Source organism: Callithrix jacchus, chromosome 21 (genome assembly GCF_049354715.1).
Source record: "Callithrix jacchus isolate 240 chromosome 21, calJac240_pri, whole genome shotgun sequence".
Classification (NCBI taxonomy): Eukaryota; Metazoa; Chordata; class Mammalia; order Primates; family Cebidae; genus Callithrix; species Callithrix jacchus.
In genome coordinates this window covers 18,229,456-18,249,928 of record NC_133522.1, presented here as the reverse complement: position 1 = coordinate 18,249,928, position 20,473 = coordinate 18,229,456, and positions in this window count along the sequence as shown.

Genomic DNA, 20,473 nt, shown 5'->3' with positions numbered 1-20,473 from the left:
GCTTCATCTTCATTGCTGTGTTATTCCTTAAAATGAATTATCCCTTTATAAACTGCCGATTTCATCGGGGCATTGTTCTCATAAACTTTTTCAAAGGATCATTGGTTTTACTATTCTTTCACCCAAGCCTCATCATAAATTTGATGTTCGTGCTTTAGTTTTAGCAGAATTCATGTTGCTCTGATAGGGGCTTTTTTCAAACTGATGTCTTCTTATCCTTAGCGCCTCAAACTAAACTTGTTCATATATGTTTTAATCAGTTAGTACAAGTTTATTTTGGAGCAAAAATAAAAATAAAAACCGGGAAATCCCCACAGTTTTCTCATGAAATTCACAGTTTGAGTGAATTTTTCATTAATATTTGAAGACCCCTCATATTTCTATTTCATTATGAAAGTTTTCTCATAAAGATTCTGACATGTTACATGATTTGTTTCATGTAATTTGAACCAGTCAGGCCACCTCATAACTTATACCGATAGAACAGTTGATGAGCTTTGTGAACCTAAAGGAAAACATACTAAGCTTCTATTTCTTCTGAAAGACAGCAGTTGCACCAATGCTATATGTTTTTATAAAGCAGAATTCAATTCCTTTTTTGGATGTTACTAAAGTTACTCTCATTCTTAACCAAGACCACTTAGTTTAAAAAAATGTACAGTGACTCAGCTGACAGAAGAGGGTGAAAAAGTCAGATAGCAAACTTAGTTGAATACATTAAAGTTTCTAATCAAATTTGATCCCTGTGATGAAAAAAAAAGAACTTTTTATAAATATTCTTAATCTGTTTATTCTCAAGCTGTTTTGTGTCTTGGGACATTATTTTATTTTCTATTGTGCTTATTGTTGAACATTTATATGTGGATTTAGGAAAAATTCTAAAATACATCATTGGCAAAAATAAAATGAGACAAATTGATGGTACAATATCTGAATGTGAGCTAAAATACTGAGCATTTCAGGTTAATATCACCAATGTCTCCAAACCAGTGAGTCACATGAAGGAACCCCTGCTCACGAGAGTGCTCTCAGGGACGTTAGAAAATTGTGGCACACTTGCTGTCTGACAGAACCTTTCTCTGCTGGTTCTCTTTTTCTCAGAGAATCCCTGTTTTATAAATCTTTCCTGACTACCTCAGGCATATTAGGCATTTTTCATCTTTTATCTAAATTGCAGCATGCAAGTTTTCCCATGCTCACGTTTCCCATCCCGCCCTTGGTTCTTACTCTGTTGTAAAATTTTTTCTATTTCACCAAATCTTTTACCTGCCTCTGTCTCTCCTATTCAGCTCTGAATTCCACAAGAGGATGATTCTCATTCATATCTGTTACAGTGTCTGTCATACTTCATACTGCATGTGCATTTGAGCATCTTAAATGAAAGGGTGACCTCTGAAATGTTGTTAATGTCTCCATCTGAATTTTTATCTAAGTTTGATTGAAATATATGTGGTTATGTAGTTTGTGTAGTTAAGTAACATTATGTACAATCTTTAATTTTGATAGCCTTGAGTTCTTGCTACCATGAGTCATGACTGAAAAAAGTAGGGTTTAACTAATTTGGACATAAGTTATGTAGAGAGACTTTGGCATAAGTGGTGTCTTCCTTGGGCTTAAGTGTGTTTATTGGTATCAGGTATGTGCTGGACATGGAGACTATCAATACATAAAGTAACATATGATTAATATAGCATAGCCATTAAGAGTGAGACATTGAAAGTGAAATAGCTTTGATTTGACTAGCCTCTTTGGCATGAGCATATTACTTCATTGTGTTTTATTAATTTAATCTTAAGAAACAGGGTATCATATATAATATATGATATGCATATGAATATAGTTGTATTATATGTATATACATATATATAGTCATACAAAAGAAGTATTGCAGGTTTGGTTCAGATGACTATAATAAAGTGAGCCACAAGAAATTACTGTTTCTTCCAATGCATATAAAAACAACGCTTACAATATACTACAGCCTACTAAGTACATAATAGCATTATGTGTAAAAGTGTATATTCCATAATTTTGAAAAAGATGTTAATGATTATCAGAGGTTTCAGTGAGTTGTAATCTTTTCACTCATACAGGGTCATACCTTGATGCTGATGGCAGCTGATTGATGAGGGTGGTAGTTGCTGAAGGCTGGGGTGGCTGTGGCAACTCCTTAAAATAGGATTACAGTGGCATTTACCACATTAATTGACCCCGTCTTTCACAACAGATTTCTCTGTCACATGCAATGCTGTTTGATAGCATTTTCACCACAGTAGAATTTCTTTAAAATTGGAGTCAATCCAATCAAATCCTGCCTCTGCTTTGTCAACTAAGTTTACATAATACTCTGAATCCTCTGTTGTTATTTCAACAATGTGCACAGCATTTTCACCACAAATAAAACACATTCTTTGCTCATCCATAAGAGACAAATCCTCATGAATTAGTATTATGAGACTGCAGCAATTCAGTCACATCTTCAGGCTCCACTACTAACTCTAGTTCCCTTTGTATTTCTCCTGCATCTACAGATACTCCCTCCCCTGAAGTATTGAGACCAACTTCTTCCAAACATATGTTGATACTTTTACCTCCTCCCATGAATCACGAATATTCTTTTTTTTAATTTTTTTATATTTTTTATTATTATTTCTTTTTAAATTTTTTATTGGATTTTAGGTTTTGGGGTACATGAGCAGAGCATGTAAGACAGTTGCGTAGGAACACACATGGCAGTGTGCTTTTCTTTCCTTCTCCCCTTCACCCACATTTGGCATTTCTCCCCAAGCTATCCCTCTCCACCTCCCCCTCCCACTGGCCCTCCCCTTTTCCCCCAACAGACCCCAGTGTTTAGTACTCCCCTTTCTGTGTCCATGTGTTCTCATTTTTCATCACCCACCTATGAGTGAGAATATGCGGTGTTTCATTTCCTGTTCTTGTGTCAGTTTGCTGAGGATGATGTTCTCCAGATTCATCCATGTCCCTACAAATGACACAAACTCATCATTTCTGATTGCTGCATAATATTCCATGGTGTATATGTGCCACATTTTTCCAGTCCAGTCTATTATCAATGGGCATTTGGGTTGATTCCAGGTCTTTGCTATTGTAAACAGTGCTGCAATGAACATTCGTGTACATGTGTCCTTATAGTAGAACGATTTATAGTCTTTCGGATATATACCCAGTAATGGGATTGCTGGGTCAAATGGAATTTCTATTTCTAAGGCCTTGAGGAATCGCCACACTGTCTTCCACAATGGTTGAACTAATTTACACTCCCACCAACTGTGTAAAAGTGTTCCTTTTTCTCCACATACTTTCCAGCATCTGTTGTCTCCAGATTTTTTAATGATCGCCATTCTAACTGGTGTGATATGGTATCTCAATGTGGTTTTGATTTGCATCTCTCTGATGACCAGTGACGATGAGCATTTTTTCATATGACTGTTGGCCTCATATATGTCTTCTTTCGTAAAGTGTCTGTTCATATCCTTTGCCCACTTTTGAATGGGCTTGTTCGTTTTATTCCTGTAAATCCGTTTGAGTTCTTTGTAAATTCTGGATATCAGCCCTTTGTCAGATGGGTAAACTGCAAAAATTTTTTCCCATTCTGTTGGTTGCCGATCCACTCTAGTGACTGTTTCTTTTGCCGTGCAGAAGCTGTGGAGTTGCATTAGGTCCCATTTGTCTATTTTGGCTTTTGTTGCCAATGCTTTTGGTGTTTTGTTCATAAAGTGCTTGCCTACTCCTATGTCCTGGATAGTTTTGCCTAGATTTCCTTCTAGGGTTTTTATGGTGCCAGGTCTTATGTTTAAGTCTTTAATCCATCTGGAGTTAGTTTTAGTGTAAGGTGTCAGGAAGGGGTCCAGTTTCTGCTTTCTGCACATGGCTAGCCAGTTTTCCCAACACCATTTGATAAGCAGGGAATCCTTTCCCCCTTGCTTGTTTTTGTCGGGTTTTTCAAAGATTGTATAGTTGTAGATATGTTGTGTTGCCTCCGGTGCCTCTGTTTTGTTCCATTAGTCTATATCTCTGTTTTGGTACCAGTACCATGCTGTTTTGATTACTGTAGCCTTGTAGTATAGTTTGAAATCCGGTAGTGTGATGCCCCCCGCTGTGTTCTTTTTGCTTAGAATTGACTTGGCTATGTGGGCTCCCTTTTGGTTCCATATGAAGTTCAAGGTGGTTTTTTCCAGTTCTGTGAAGAAAGTCAATGGTAGCTTGATGGGGATAGCATTGATTCTGTAAATTACTTTGGGTAGTATAGTCATTTTCACAATATTAATTCTTCCTAACCATGAACATGGAATGTTTCTCCATCTGTTTGTGTCCTCTCTGATTTTGTTGAGCAGTGGCTTGTAGTTCTCCTTGAAGAGGTCCCTTACGTTCCTTGTGAGTTGTATTCCAAGGTATTTTATTCTTTTTGTAGCAATTGCGAATGGCAGTTCGTTCTTGATTTGGCTTTCTTTAAGTCTGTTATTGGTGTAGATGAATGCTTGTGATTTTTGCACATTGATTTTATATCCTGAGACTTTGCTGAAGTTGCTTATCAGTTTCAGGAGTTTTTGGGCGGAGGCTATGGGGTCTTCTAGGTATACTATCATGTCGTCTGCAAATAGAGACAATTTGGCTTCCAACTTTCCTATTTGAATACCCTTTATTTCTTTTTCTTGCCTTATTGCTCTGGCTAGAACTTCCAGTACTATATTGAATAGGTGTGGTGAAAGAGGGCATCCTTGTCTAGTGCCAGATTTCAAAGGGAATGCTTTCAGTTTTTGCCCATTCAGTATGATATTGGCTGTTGGTTTGTCATAAATAGCTTTTAGTACTTTGAGATACATTCCATCGATACCGAGTTTATTGAGGGTTTTTAGCATAAAGGGCTGTTGAATTTTGTCAAATGCCTTCTCTGCATCAATTGAGATAATCATGTGGTTTATGTTTTTGGTTCTGTTTATGTGGTGAATTACATTGATAGACTTGTGTATGTAGAACCAGCCTTGCATCCCCGGGATGAATCCTACTTGATCATGATGAATAAGTTTTTTGATTTGCTGTTGCCATAGGCTTGCCAATATTTTATTGAAGATTTTTGCATCTATGTTCATCATGGATATTGGCCTGAAGTTTTCTTTTCTCGTTGGTTCTCTGCCGGGTTTTGGTATCAGAATGATGTTGGTCTCGTAAAATGATTTGGGAAGGATTCACTCTTTTTGGATTGTTTGAAATAGTTTTAGAAGGAATGGTACCAGCTCCTCCTTGTGTGTCTGGTAGAATTTGGCTGTGAACCCGTCTGGACCTGGGCTTTTTTTGTGTGGTAGGCTCTTAATTGCTGCCTCAACTTCAGACCTTGTTATTGGTCTACTCATAGTTTCAGCTTCCTCCTGGTTTAGGCTTGGGAGGACACAGGAGTCCAGGAATTTATCCATTTCTTCCAGGTTTACTAGTTTATGTGCATAGAGTTGTTTGTAATATTCTCTGATGATGGTTTCAATTTCTGTGGAATCTGGGTTATTTCCCCTTTATCATTTTTTATTGCATCTATTTGGTTGTTCTCTCTTTTCTTTTTAATCAATCTGGCTAGTGGTCTGTCTATTTTGTTGATCTTTTCAAAAAACCAGCTCTTGGATTTATTGATTTTTTGAAGGGTTTTCCGTGTCTCAATCTCCTTCAGCTCAGCTCTGATCTTAGTTATTTCTTGTCTTCTGCTGGGTTTTGAGTTTTTTTTATCTTGCTCTTCTAGCTCTTTCAATTTTGACGATAGGGTGTCAATTTTGGATCTCTCCATTCTCCTCAGATGAGCACTTATTGCTATATACTTTCCTCTATAGACTGCTTTCAATGTGTCCCAGAGGTTCTGGCATGTTGTGTCTTTGTTCTCATTGGTTTCGAAGAACTTCTTTATTTCTGCCTTCATTTCATTATTTACCCAGTCAACATTCAAGAGCCAGTTGTTCAGTTTCCATGAAGCTGTGCAGTTCTGGGTCGGTTTCTGTATTCTGAGTGCTAATTTGATTGCACTATGGTCTGAGAGGCTGTTTGTTATGATTTCAGTGTTTTTGCATTTGTTGAGCAGTGCTTTACTTCCAATTATGTGGTCAATTTTAGAGTAGGTGTGATGTGGTGCTGAGAAGAATGTGTATTCTGTGGATTTGGGGTGGAGAGTTCTGTAAATGTCTATCAGGTTTGCTTGCTCCAGGTCTGAGTTCAAGCCCTGGATATGCTTGTTGATTTTCTGTCTTGTTGATCTGTCTAGTATTGACAGTGGAGTGTTAAAGTCTCCCACTATTATTATGTGGGAGTCTAAGTCCTTTTGTAAGTCATTAAGAACTTGCCTTATGTATCTGGGTGCTCCTGCATTGGGTCCATATATGTTTAGGATCGTTAGCTCTTCTTGTTGTATCGATTCTTTTACCATTATGTAATGGCCTTGTTTGTCTCTTTTGATCTTTGCTGCTTTAAAGTCTATTTTATCAGAGATGAGATTTGCAACTCCTGCTTTTTTATTTTTGCTCTCCATTTGCTTGGTAAATCTTCCTCCATCCCTTTATTTTGAGCCTTTGTGTATCCTTGCATGTGAGATGGGTTTCCTGGATACAGCACACTGATGGGTTTTGGATTTTTATCCAATTTGCCAGTCTGTGTCTTTTGATTGGTGCATTTAGTCCATTTACATTTAGGGTTAGTATTGTTATGTGTGAATTTCGTACTGCCATTTTGATGCTAAGTGGCTGTTTTGCCTATTAGTTGTTGTAGATTCTTCACTATGTTGATGCTCTTTAGCATTTAGTGTGATTTTGGAATGGCTGGTACTGGTTGTTCCTTTCTATGTGTAGTGCCTCTTTTTGGAGCTCTTGTAAAGCAGGACTGGTGGTGACAAAATCTCTGAGTACTTGCTTGTTTGCAAAGGATTTTATTTTTCCTTCACTTCTGAAGCTCAGTTTGGCTGGATATGAAATTCTGGGTTGAAAGTTCTTTTCTTTAAGAATGTTGAATATTGGCCCCCACTCTCTTCTGGCTTGTAGTGTTTCTGCCGAGAGATCTGCTGTGAGTCTGATGGGCTTCCCTTTGTGGGTAACTCGACCTTTCTCTCTGGCTGCCCTTAGTTTTTTCTCCTTTATTTCAACCTTGTTGAATCTGACGATTATGTGCCTTGGGGCTGCTCTTCTTGCAGAATATCTTTGTGGTGTTCTCTGTATTTCCTGCATTTGAGTGTTGGCCTGTCTTGCTAGGTGGGGGAAATTTTCCTGGATGATGTCCTGAAGAGTATTTTCCAGCTTGGATTCATTCTCTTCGTCCCCTTCTGGTACACCTATCAAACGTAGGTTAGGTCTTTTCACATAGTCCCACATTTCTTGGAGACTTTGTTCATTCCTTTTTGCATTTTTTTCTCTAATCTTGGTTTCTCATTTAATTTCATTGAGTTGGTCTTCGACTTCAGATATTCTTTCTTCTGCTTGGTCAATTCAGCTATTGAAACTTGTGCATGCTTCGCGAAGTTCTCGTATTGTGTTTTTCAGCTCCTTTAATTCATTCATATTCCTCTCTAAGTTATCCATTCTTGTTATCATTTCCTCATATCTTTTTTTAAGTTTCTTAGTTTCTTTGCATTGATTTAATACATGTTCTTTTAGCTCACAAATGTTTCTCATTATCCACCTTCTGAAGTCTAATTCCATCATTTCGTCACAGTCATTCTCCGTCCAGCTTTGCTCCCTTGCTGGTGAGGAGTTTTGGTCCTTTCTAGGAGGAGAGGTGTTCTGGTTTCAGGTGTTTTCCTCCTTTTTTCGCTGGTTTCTTTCCATCTTTGTGGATTTATCCGCTTGTCGTCTGCGTAGTTGCTGACTTTTCGATTGGGTCTCTGAGTGGACACCCAGATTGTTGATGATGAAGTATTTCTGTTACTTGGTTTTCCTTCTACCAGCCTAGCCCCTTCACTGTACGACTTCTGAGGTCCACTCCAGGCCCTGCTTGTCTGGGGTGCACCTCTAGCAGCTGTGGCACAGTGAGGGATGCTACCCGTTTTTTTTTTTTCTGCTATCTTTGTCCCAGGATGATGCCTGCCAAATGTCAGTCTTTTGGATATAGAGGGGTCAGGAAGCTGCTTGAGGAGACAGTCTGTACTATTTGGAGCTCAATTGCTGAGCTATGAGCTCTGTTGTTCATTTAGGGCTGTTAGGCTGCTATGTTTGATTCTGCTGCAACAGAGCTCATTAAAAAAACCCTTTTTTTCTCAAATGCTCTGTGTTGGGGGGTTTGGGCTTTATTTTTCGATGTCCGATGAGGTGTTCTGCCCAGGTAGAAGGCAGACTAGCCACTGTTTGGCTGCCGAGGCTCCGCCCTGCTATTGTGTGATTCTCCCTCTTCCTGTAGGCTCTGCTATGGTCTCCGCCACGCCCTGCAGTGGAGTCTCTTTGTTTTAGCGTGTTGCCTCAGCAACGGCAGGCTGCGTCAGCAGTGGGCGTGTATCTCAGTAGGGAGGGGTTGCCTGGGCAACGGCTGGCTGCGTCAGCAGAGGGCGTGTATCTCAGTTGGGGCGGGTTGCCTTGGTAGTGTTGGACGCCCCTCCCCCACAGAGCGTCTCGGACCGTCTGCTCAGGATAGTTTGATATCGTGGTTTTGTTCGTCCCACTGGGTGTCCCAAACGATCTATCCTTGCAATCCCCTGGGCTGGCCTACTGTCCAAGTCTCCTTCAGTCTCAAGTCCAGCCCTCTCAAGTCTCAGGTTGCCAGTTCAACAGGGCACCCGGACAAGTGCGCCCTGTGGGGATTGCTGGGTAGGGCCGGCCGCCACTGCCCTGGCTGCCGGCTTCGCCAGGCAGACCTACTGCCTGGCATCCCGTGTCTTTTTTATACTTGGGAGTTTCCCTGTTCTGTGGGCAACAAAGATCATTCTGGAAATGCAGCTCCGACTCACCATTTGCGGATTCAACGAGAGCTCCAATCCTGGGTTGTTCTCACAGCACCATCTTGAGTCCTCCACGAATATTCTTAATAACATCTAGAATGGTGAATTATTTTCAGGAGGGTTTTAGTTTACTTTTTTCAGATCCATTAAAGGAATCATTATTTATGGCAACTATAACCTTATGAAATCTATTATTAAATAATAAGGCTTGAAAGTAAAATTACTCCTTGACCTATGGCTGCAGAATGGATGATGTGAGAAACAACACTAATATACTTCTACACGTTTGTGAGAGTTCTTGGATGACCAAGTGCATTATCAATAAGCAGCAATATTGAAAGAGATCTTTTGTGCTGAGCAGGATGTCTCAAGAGCGGGGTTACATTTTTCAGTAAATTATGCTGTAAACAGATATACCATCACCCAGGCTTTGTTGATCCATTTATAGGGCATGGGCATACTATATTTAGCATAATTTTTAAGGGCCCTAGGGTCTTCAAAATGGTCCATGAGCACTGAATTCAACTTAAAGTCACCAGCTTCATTAGCTGCTACCAACAAATGCCTGGGGCCTGGCTGGGTCCGTCCCTGAAGGAACCAGGACCATGCCACAGAGGAGGCAGTGGACAAAACAAATCTGAAGCCAATATAGGACTGGCCATGGACCCAGCTGCCTATACCATGTACTCCTGGAGCTGCATAGTCTCCTTAGAAATAGTCAAAGCTTTGCTGAGAAAAGAAACATAGGAACTATATTTGACAACATACAATCTGTATATATTTTTTTACAACTGGGGGGAAAAAAGTGAAGCTTTGAAGCCGGATATTGACTTTTCTCTATCAAAGTACTAGATGGAAACTTCTTCCAATACAAGGCTGTTTTGTCTCCAATGAAAATCTACTGTTTATTGTCAGCATCATCATTGTTTTCTTAGCTGGAACTGCTAGATAACTTACAGCACCTACTACGTCAGCACTTGCTGCTTCACCGTGCATTTTTATGTTATGAGACAGCTTCTTTCCTTCAACCTCATGAGCTAATTTCTGCTAGCTTCCCACTTTTTTTTCTGTAGTTTCCTCACCTGTCTCAGCTTTCATAGAGTTGAAGAGAGGGCCTTGCTCTGGATTAGGCTTTGGCTTAAGGAAATGTTGTGATTTGATTTTCTTTCCAGACCAATGAAACTTTCTCCATATTAGCAATAAGACTGTTTCTCTTTCTTATCATTCATTCATTCATTGCAGTAGCACTTTAAATTTCCATCAAGAACTTTTCCTTTGCATTCAAACTTGGTTAGCTGTTTAGTGCAAGAAGCCTGGTTTTTAGCCTCCCTTGGCTGTTGACATGCCTTCTTCACTGAGCTTAATTATTTTTAGCTTTTTATTTAAAGTGGGAGACATGCATCCCTTCCCTTACCTTAAACACATAGAAACCATTACAGGGTTATTAATGGGCCTAATTTCAGTATTGTTGTGTCTAATGAATAGGGAGGCTGGAGGAGGAGATAGAAGGAGAAACAGCCAGTCAGTGCCATAGTTAGAACACAATTTATTCATCAAGTTTGCTGTCTTATAGGATGTGGTTTGTGGCATTCCCAAACAATTAATACTAGTAACATCAGTGATTACTGATTACAGATTACCACAACAGATACAATAATAATGGACACATTTTAAATTTTGTAATAATTACCAAAATGTGGAACAGAGACACAAAATAAGTATATACTGTTGAAAAAAACAGAGCCAATAGAATTGTTTGACACAGGGTTGCCACAATCTTCAATTTGTGAAAGAAACAATATGTGCAAAGAGCAATAACATTATGTACAATAAAATGAGATTTACCTGTACATATTTTTGGTTTGGCTTCAATATCCTTTTTATATTTGTAATATGAATTGTGAATTTTTCAAAGTGCACAAATACATGGGACAGCGATAATCCCATTACAATTTGAAAGGCCAATTTCTTAAATCTTAAGCTTTAATAAGTTAATTTTAGCTACTGTGTTCAGCTCATGGTAGCTCATTTTCTTATTCTCAGGCCAGTTCTTTCATCATCGTCATCATCATCATCATTATCATCATCTAATTTATGGTTCTTTGAATTAGCCATTGTATTCTAATTTCACAGTCTTTTTTCTATTTTATTTTCCATTTCTCAACCGCTAAATAAATCCTAATTTAGCCTAACAATCCAGCTACCTAACTCCAAAATTCAGGCAATTGAAAATTAAATTATAGCTCTGTTAAACTATAATTTTCAGTCAAACTTCAGATGAGTCCTCAAGGCTAACTCACATATCAAAAAAAAAAAAATCATCCCATTGTAATATACATGAGAAAACACTAGAAAATAAAGTCAAAGATGACATTTATTTTTGACTCCTGTTCACTCTGGTCAACAAAGTAAAGTACTTATCCATAGACTGTACTAAGAAAAATATTGTTTGAATACATAAATCGAAATCCTCAACCCTGACTACCTTAGCTGGCTTCCCTCTATAAAATTTTTTCGATTTCCCATTTGTAGTTTTAACTTGGTCTGACGTGCACTTATTAAGGTCTTCAACCTCACTGGTCATTGTGCTTCTTCAAAAATTACACTGGTGTTTTTGTTTGTTTGTTTTAGAGATGGAGTATTCCTCTGCCACACAGGCTGGAGTGCAGTGGTGTGATTTTGGCTCACTTCAAACTCTGCCTACCAGTTTCAAGTGATTCTCCCACCTCAGCTTCTCAAGTAGCTGGGATTACAGGGCTGTGCCACCACTCGTGGCTAATTTTTGTGTTTTTTGTAGAGACAGGATTTCACCATGTTGGCCAAGCTGGTCTCAAACTCTTGACCTCAGGTGATCCACCCACTTGGGCCACCTGAATTAAGTACTGGGGTTATAGGCATGAACCACCATACCCATCCACTGTTCCTTTTTATGTGTTATTATTTTATGACTCAAAGTATTAAGAAGGCCTCCTGAATTTGCAGTTAATATGGAGTGAGCCACCACACCCGGCATTACAATGAGTTTTACTGAATTAATTGCAATGTTCTGAATCCACTCTGTTTGCTCACATCTCTGTTCTTTATTCAAGTAGTTTGCTCTGCCTGAGCTAACCTTGGGTGCTATTCTTTGGACTGTTTAGTTCCTCTTACTTTTCTAAACCCAGAATAAAAACAGGAAGTTCTATTAAGCATTCCCTTGACCATGTCCCTAGACAATGTACCTCAGGATTAAATTTCTCTTCTTTGGTGTCCATGTTATCTTGTGCACCCTTGTATTGTAGTATTTATACCATCATATCGTGCACATCATGCAGGTGTGTTCACCTCTCTGCCCTTCCTCTAATTTGCAAACATCTCAAAAATAGGAACCTCGAAGATGGAAATCCCTCAAAGACAGGAACTTCAATGATAAACTAGCACTCATTTTTCTCCTTCACTTTACAGCATTCTTCTCTTTTTATTATAGCATTTATTTCTATTACCTAAAGATAACTGAATTTCTGAAAATAGTGATTTCCTTTATATATTTTATTTGAAATCTAAAAATTAAACTACTGCTTAATAACTATGGATTTGTGTTGTAAAGGAAAAAATAAGTTGGCATGTGTAATTTGTTAGGATTTCCATTCACTTATTGCCTGTTTACCTAGAATTGCTACTCTCTGCATCAGTTTGTAAGGCAATCATTCCTGATGCATTGGGAGTCCATTAAGAGAGGCTCCAAAACTCCTTGAAGCACTGGTAGTGGCTATGGGCTCGATCATTCAGTGTTAATAGTTTTAGATAAAGTAGATGATCCAGTCAACCTTGGACTAACTCATGCTGCTTTCTGTTTCCTTTGTCTATTTTTGTATTACCAACCTACTCATTAACTGCTGAAAGAAAGAATCTTAGGGAGAAAAAAAAGCAAGTTAGAGTACAGGGAAATTATTACAATGGCATTTAGAGTAAACCTATGTCATTTCAAAGTCAAACCCTTAAACTAGTATATATAATACCTTAGTATATATGATACCTCTACCCTTATTTCAAATGAGTACAATAATCTCTTTTACCTACCATATATTGAACTTCAAATGTAATATTCTTAGAGGTGACAATATTGTTGATAAAATGTTTTTTATCCTATTTTTTATTTGTTTATTTTTTCCTTCTGTCTAATCCATTTTTTCTTTTGCCAATTATGACTGACTTTTAAAAAATTTATTCTCTTTTATATTAATCTCTAGTTTCATTGCATTATCATTGTCAATTCTGCTTCAGTATCAGTATTTTCTCTCTGTACTCCAAATAATAGAAAATGAAATTTTGGGGTTACAACTTTCTTTATTCTATTTAGGTCTCATCATCCCTCACAAATCCACATATTGTCATAAAATGGACCTGTATTCCTTTATTTGAAGTACCTTGAGAGGTTAACCATAATAAACAACTCCCTTCAAGATTAATACAAGTATCTGAACTGAAAATGTGGATTATAATATTGTCATTATAATCTTGTCTTTTTAATGTTTTATAAAATATGACTGTAATGCAACATAAAAATTGTGAAATCCTTAAGTGATCAGAAAAATAATAATCTGACTTAATAGAAACTGAATATTGATTGCCTATCTCATATGTATAAGACACCGCTAAGCACTGAGAGATACAAATGTGTATAAATCAGTCTGCATTTTTAAGGAGTTTATATAGGTCATTTATTTTCAATTAGTTTCTAACTTTTAAAGAGTGGCAGCACAGTTATCTCAAAACTTAATTACTCCTGTAGTATTATCAAAAATTAAGGTGCATATCCACTCTCTTTAAAACTTGAAAGTTCCTGAGAAGGTAGCATGGGATCTACTATATGATGTATGCTGCTAGAAGATATTCAAAAAACATAAATTTTCTTTTTAGAAGAGATCTTAGAAAGCAAATTCAAGATTCTGCTGTTCCGCTAGTGTGTCTATTCTTCCCACTTTATAGATGAGAATGTGAGGCTCATGGTAAATACATAGACTGCTTACCATCAGCCAACTGGATAATCAAATGGGTTTCTTAAATCTGCCTGGAATGCTCTTTCAAACACAACCTATGAAAATTGGCAGATGAATTTCCAACCCTGACTGACAACAATAATGAAGGCACCTGCCCCATCTCTCACAATATTTTGTATACAACTATGATATGAAGGGTAGTGTGCATGGAGCTTTAAGCAACAGCAAGAACTTTTATGTCTTTATGATATGAGAATTTATCAATAAGATGATCCTAGTTCTTTACCTAATGAAAGGCTCTTGATCATGTACTTCAACAAGAGAAAAATAAACCTTCCTCTCAAAATATAAAAGCTTCTTATACAGGTATAGAAAGTATACAATACAAGAAATAATACAGCTGTCTGCCACTGAATCTAATTTTATTGCATTACAGTTGGTCATAATTATTGAAAATAAGAATAATCATTAATAATAAACCATAATTTATTAATGTGTAGTGGATTTTGTTTGACTAAAGCTAGTAACCTCCTATATAATGACTTTCTGCCTCTTACCAAATTAGACAGTCTTGTTACTCTAAAGGATTTTTTTTTCAATTTACTCATTACCACATATTCTGTTTTCTTTGGTAGTTTTAAAGATAACTTCTTATTTAGCATGGGGAATACACTGTTTTCCTGTAACCTTCACATATGCAGTTAACATAATGGCGGACTCTAGCACCACAAAAATTTGCATTTTTCAATTCCCTTTTAAAATCCCTTCACTCTGTGAGCTTTTCCATTAACATTAGTCTTACATTCTGACTTCTTTTAAAATAGTTGAATTAATGTAGAAAAAAATAATTTAGAATAACTTTTTACATGCAGCTACAAATTGAGGCCACTTCATGTTAAATGTGTTTTTCTGTCTAGAAGTCCAAAAAATACTGCTGACAAGGCCTTACATTCCAGTTTTTGATGTTTCCTCAAAGAGCAAATTATACTGGCCAATAATTTTATACTAGACAAATTAGACATCATTACAGTGAAACAAATATAGGCAAAATGCATAGCAGATCCTGTTTATGCTCTCAAGACAGCTTTTTCACTCATGAGGTTGATTTGGAGCAGGTTATTTTTCTAATCTAAGATGCTTTATCTGCACTTGACTGAGGATAGTAATGGTCCTTGGACCTATAAAATTGCTGTAAATAAATTTTAAAAATCATTTAAGGTGATTAGTAAGATACCAGAATAATTATACATGTATGTCACTTAGATTATGCCAAATAATGCTATGTAAAATTAAGGTAGGTATTTTTGTAGCTATTCATTTTAAACTTCCAAAGTTCTTAGTGAACATATTAGTATGTGACTGTTCTAAAGTTAAATGTTCTACACTAATATTGTTATCATTGTTAAGCATCTTCTGTACACCAGGCATTGCTGATATGTAGTTTATGCACATTCATTTATTACACATTAAAATCCTCAGAGATAAAGCTTAGTATCCCATTAAACAGATGAAATAACTGCCTTCAAAGATGTTTGGTAAAGATACAAACTGTATTCATTCCATAGTCTGATATAATATCTGCTATAAGATCTCCCACTCTTCCCAGGGACCTTGATAGTTTAGGTTATTACAGACACTTGCCTTTACACATTCCTAGGTCATAGTCTCATTATCACAATTTCTGGTATAGAATTTGAGAAATTAACACATTTTATAATTAAGTAAGCCCACTGTAGCTTCTCTCCCACTGATTATAACTAAAAACTCTGGACCCCAAATCTCCTCCTCCCAAAAAAACCCAACAAACAAACAAACAAGAAGAGGAAGAAGAGGAGGAGGAGGAAAAGAAAAATAAATCTCTGAGGAATCTGAAAAATAATCACAGTCAGATAGAAGAGAGAAGTCAAAACTTGAAGTGAAATATCGATGAATTGTTTGGGTGTTTTGTTCTGTTTTGTTTTTGATTTTTTCTCTATGTCTTTAAGAGCAGTCCAAATCAGGAACTTTGTAATAATTATGGTCAGGAAAATTCAGTCAAAGGGCAAGGAAGAAGAGCCTGTGTGAGCTATAGATTATGGAGTAAATCCTCATTTATTTTTCTTCTCCTAGTACTGCCCTGAAACCTACCTTAGTTATGTAGCTACATTATCTCAGTGCAGCAGAAAAAGGTGCCTAAGGGCCAAAAGAAAAATCCCTTTTTTTAGGTAGCAGAATCAGGAAAAGAGGTCCTGTTGTGCAAAAACAATGAGGGTGGGGAGAAAATTATTATTTTTTTTCTCTCTCATCTTATTGCTCTCTTTTTTTTGTTCAGAGCTGTACAAGTGTGTGCAAAGCTAAATATCTTAAAGAACCCTATTATTGGCTGGATGCAGTGGCTCACACCTGTAATTCCAACACTTTGGGAGACAGAGGTGGGTGGATCACCTGAGGTCAGGAGTTCAAGGCCAGCCTGGCCAACATGGTGAAATTCCCTTTCTGCTAAAAATACACACACACAAAATCTGTTGGGTGTGGTGGTGGGCATCTGTAATCCCAACTACTTGGGCAGCTGAGGCAGGGAATTGCTTGAACCTGGGAGGCAGATGCTGCAGTAAGCTGACATCATGCCATTGCACTTCAGCCTGGGCTGGGCAACAGAGCCAAACTCCATCTCAAAAAAAAAAAAATCCTATTATTTTTGGCCAGACAACTCAGCAAAAGGGGATTTTAGAAGCCAGAAAGTGAGGAATAAACTTACAAGAAGAGATATATAGAGAAGAGAATCCCTAATTTTGCATATAAAGCAACCTAAGTCCTAAACTCACCCCTAAGTTGTACTTATAAAGAACACACCCAAATAAGTATATCAAAGCCTTAAAGAAGAGAAGGAATATATGATTCCATCCAAATTCCAGGTCAACTCCTGCATTTTTCATGTAATAAGCAGGCACAAACCACGCAGCAAAACTTTAAAACCAAACTGCTTGAAAACCACTGTCCTTACAAGGCAAAACAAAGCTGACAATCTGGGCTTAATCAGCTGATTATATGCTTGAACAAACAAACCCACACTCTCCACAGAAATTTAACAGTACCTAGATTCTTAAACATAATATTCTAAATGTTCACAATACAACCTAAAATTACTACACATACTGACACCTAAGAAAAAAAAGTAACAAAATCTTAAGGGAAAAGCATTAAAATAAACAGATGCTAATCTGAAATAACCCCAATGCTGTAATTATCAGATCATGACTTTTAGCCACACTTCATGAGGCTATGGAAAAATATAATAACCTAAATTTTAAAAATTCATCAAGTGAATTAATATGCAAACTGCAGTTGAGAAAGAGAGAGGTCAGTGATATGTACAAACATAACAAAAGAAAGCATCAACAAAGGTAGGATGGTTGGACCTCAGTGAAAGAAATCACAAAACGTCTGAGCATGCTGTCTCTGACACAGCTATGTAAAATTCATCAAAGGAAATATGGTGTAAGGTGATAGGCATTACAGTAGAGAATTATGTGCATTTCATTTCAAGTATAACTAGCTTTATGATTTTGGACAACCTATAAAATTTTTTGAATCTAAGGTTTTTCCTCTTCACATCATAAGCTATTGGGAGAATTTAATGGATATATATATATATATATATATATATATATATATATATATCAGATAAGTTTATCTAACATAAAATACATGCTAATTCTTTTTTCTTTTTTTTTTAATTTTACTTTATGTTCTGGGATACATGTGCTGAACTTTCAGGTTTTTTACATATGTATACCTATGTCCTTGCTTTTGTCAGGTTTGTTGAAGATCAGATGGTTGTAGATATGTAGTGTTTTTTCTGAGGCCTCTGTTCTGTTCCATTGGTCTACATATCCATTTTGGTACCAATATCATGCTGTTTTGGTTACTGTAGCTTTGTAGTATAGTTTGATGTCAGATAGTGTGATACCTCCAGCTTTGTTCTTTTTGTTTTGAATTGTCTTGGCTAAACAGGTTCTTTTTTGTTGTTATTGTTCCATATAAAATTTAAAGTAGTTTTTTATAGTTCTTTGAAGAAAGTCAATGTTAGCTCTATAGGAATAACAATGAATGTATAAATTACTCTGGGCAGTATGGCCATTTTCACAATATTGATTCTTCCTATCTAGAAGCATGGATTTTTTTTTCCATTTGTTTGTGTCCTCCCATATTTCCTTGAGCAGTGGTTTGTAGTCCTCCTTGAAGAGGTCCTTCATGACTCTTCTAAGTTTTATTCCTAGGTATTTTATTCTCTTTGTAGCAATTGTGAATAGAAATTCATTTATGATATTGTTCTCTGCTTGTATATTTTTGATGTATAGGAATACTTGTGAATTTTGGACATTGATTCTGTATCCTGAGACTTTGACAAAGTTGTGTATCAGCTTAAGGAGTTTGGAGACTGAGATGATGGGACTGAGATAAGGAGTTTGGGGACTGAGATTATATATTTTCTAAATATATAATCATGTGGTCTGCAAACAGAGACAATTTGACTTCCTCTCCTTCTATTTGAATACCCTTTATTTCTAGACATGCTAATTTTTTAACCTTTAATTACATACACCAGTTTTGTATTTTGAAATATTTTGGGTTCTAGTCTGAACATTGATTGAGATAATTAGCTTATAAAATAAAATCTGTAATGCATTTTCTCTAAAAGCTTAAACATACAACTAATTTTCTCATGGAACAAATAATGACATAATGTAGGGACCTAAGCTAGAGAAAGATGGTCAAAATTTTTTTACACCATATGTCTGTAACAAGGTTACCAAAAAGCTATACTTCCTATCTATGTCTCTCAGATCTCTAGAATTGCTGGTTCCTGATTTTGCTCTGGTATTTTTGTTTATACCTTGAGTCAATAAAAGGAACAATTGCATGAAACCAGTCTATATTTATTGAAAACTCCTAACCTGTGTGTATTTAGTACTCAAAACCCATAGTAATACTTTCATAACTGATTTATCTCAGAAATCAGGGCCAGGAAAATGTTACTTTTCCATCATGGATTAATATGATTTCCGGCAAGAGAAGTTCTCTTATCCTATTTAGTTATTATTTTCACCTTTTAGCAGAAAATTTAGAAGTATTACATATGCTCAAATGTGGCAATCCCACTCAGTCAGATTTTTTTAATTTTTTTTCTTCTTAATAGTTCTTAGTGGCTGCCTTTGAATTGTATTGATTTCATTGTAAGCTGTCAAGAATGTTTTATGAAAACAATAAAACCCATGTGTCCTTTGGGAAATGTGCTGCTTCTCCAAAATGTTTTTGTGTTATACATTATTTTAATTTTTCTCTTTCCCCAGATTGGTAAAATCTTGAAGTCAAGTGTACAGCTTTACTTTTTGTTTCTCCATGCAAGCTCATTTTTGTCACCACCACCACCACCACCACCACTCCCCTCACAGCCTAATAAAAAGCTGATGGTGACATGTTTCATATTCTGAATAGTGTGTGAAAACCTCTGAGTATGGCATCTTTTGTATTATTACACAGAAACCATATTTTTGAATAGCTGCTGTGTTCCAAGGACAGGGATAAATAAAACTATTTTATAGCCTTCCAGTTGTTCATAGAAATTTTGTGAATAGTCACGAATATTACAGTAGCACATGATAAACTTCTACACTAAAGGGAGCAAGGAAGTACTCAGAGAATATGGTATGGTACACTTTTATATTGATTTAAAACTTTGAGTGCAAAACAGTGAGATTTGTGGAAATAAATCAGAATAGACTTTCTCTAAGGTCTAAAAAAATGGATCTGTTAGAAAGAAGATATTAGTTTCCTCAAAACTCTATATCAACTGGGAGACAACTAAAAGTTCCTTTGAAGGAATTAATTATTTATTATTTTGCATTTTTTGCTCATTTTCTTACTTGATTACTTGTTTCCAAATAAGGATTACTAAACAAAAACCCATTATATATATATATTCAATATATATATATTTTCAAAAACCCATTATTAATAAAGGCCATTATTAACACTTTATTAATTTTTATAATCATTCAATAATATGTGTATGTCATTTCCATTTTATAGTAGAACACTCAAGCGTAGAGAAGTTAAATGACTTCTGTAAAACTATACAACTAGTAAAGGGTAAAGCTGGAATTTGAACCCAGCTTCTTTATTATTTAAAGCTTTATTTTCTGTACTCTATATTGTTGTCATATTCTTATCACTTTAGCTTTTGCCAACAGTCTCCAAATCCTTTCCAAAAAAATAATTTTTTTCAGTGAATACAATTATAGCTACAAATTTCAATATTCATACTAGTGTATATTTCTAGTAATTCTCAGTGACATTCTTTATGCCTAGTGTCAGATATATAGCTCAGAAGCTCCATGTATTTTTCTAAAAATTTAATAAGATAATCCTTTATTATATAAAGAGAAACATTTTTGGAAGGAGCTAGTATATTAAATTGGGTATAATAAACATTTAAATTTGATTGTGTAGTTTATTCATCTGAATAAAAGAAGAAAATGCAAGTTATATTTTTGATACCTGTCATTTTCAAGAACAATTGGGCCTAATTCTAACTATTCAA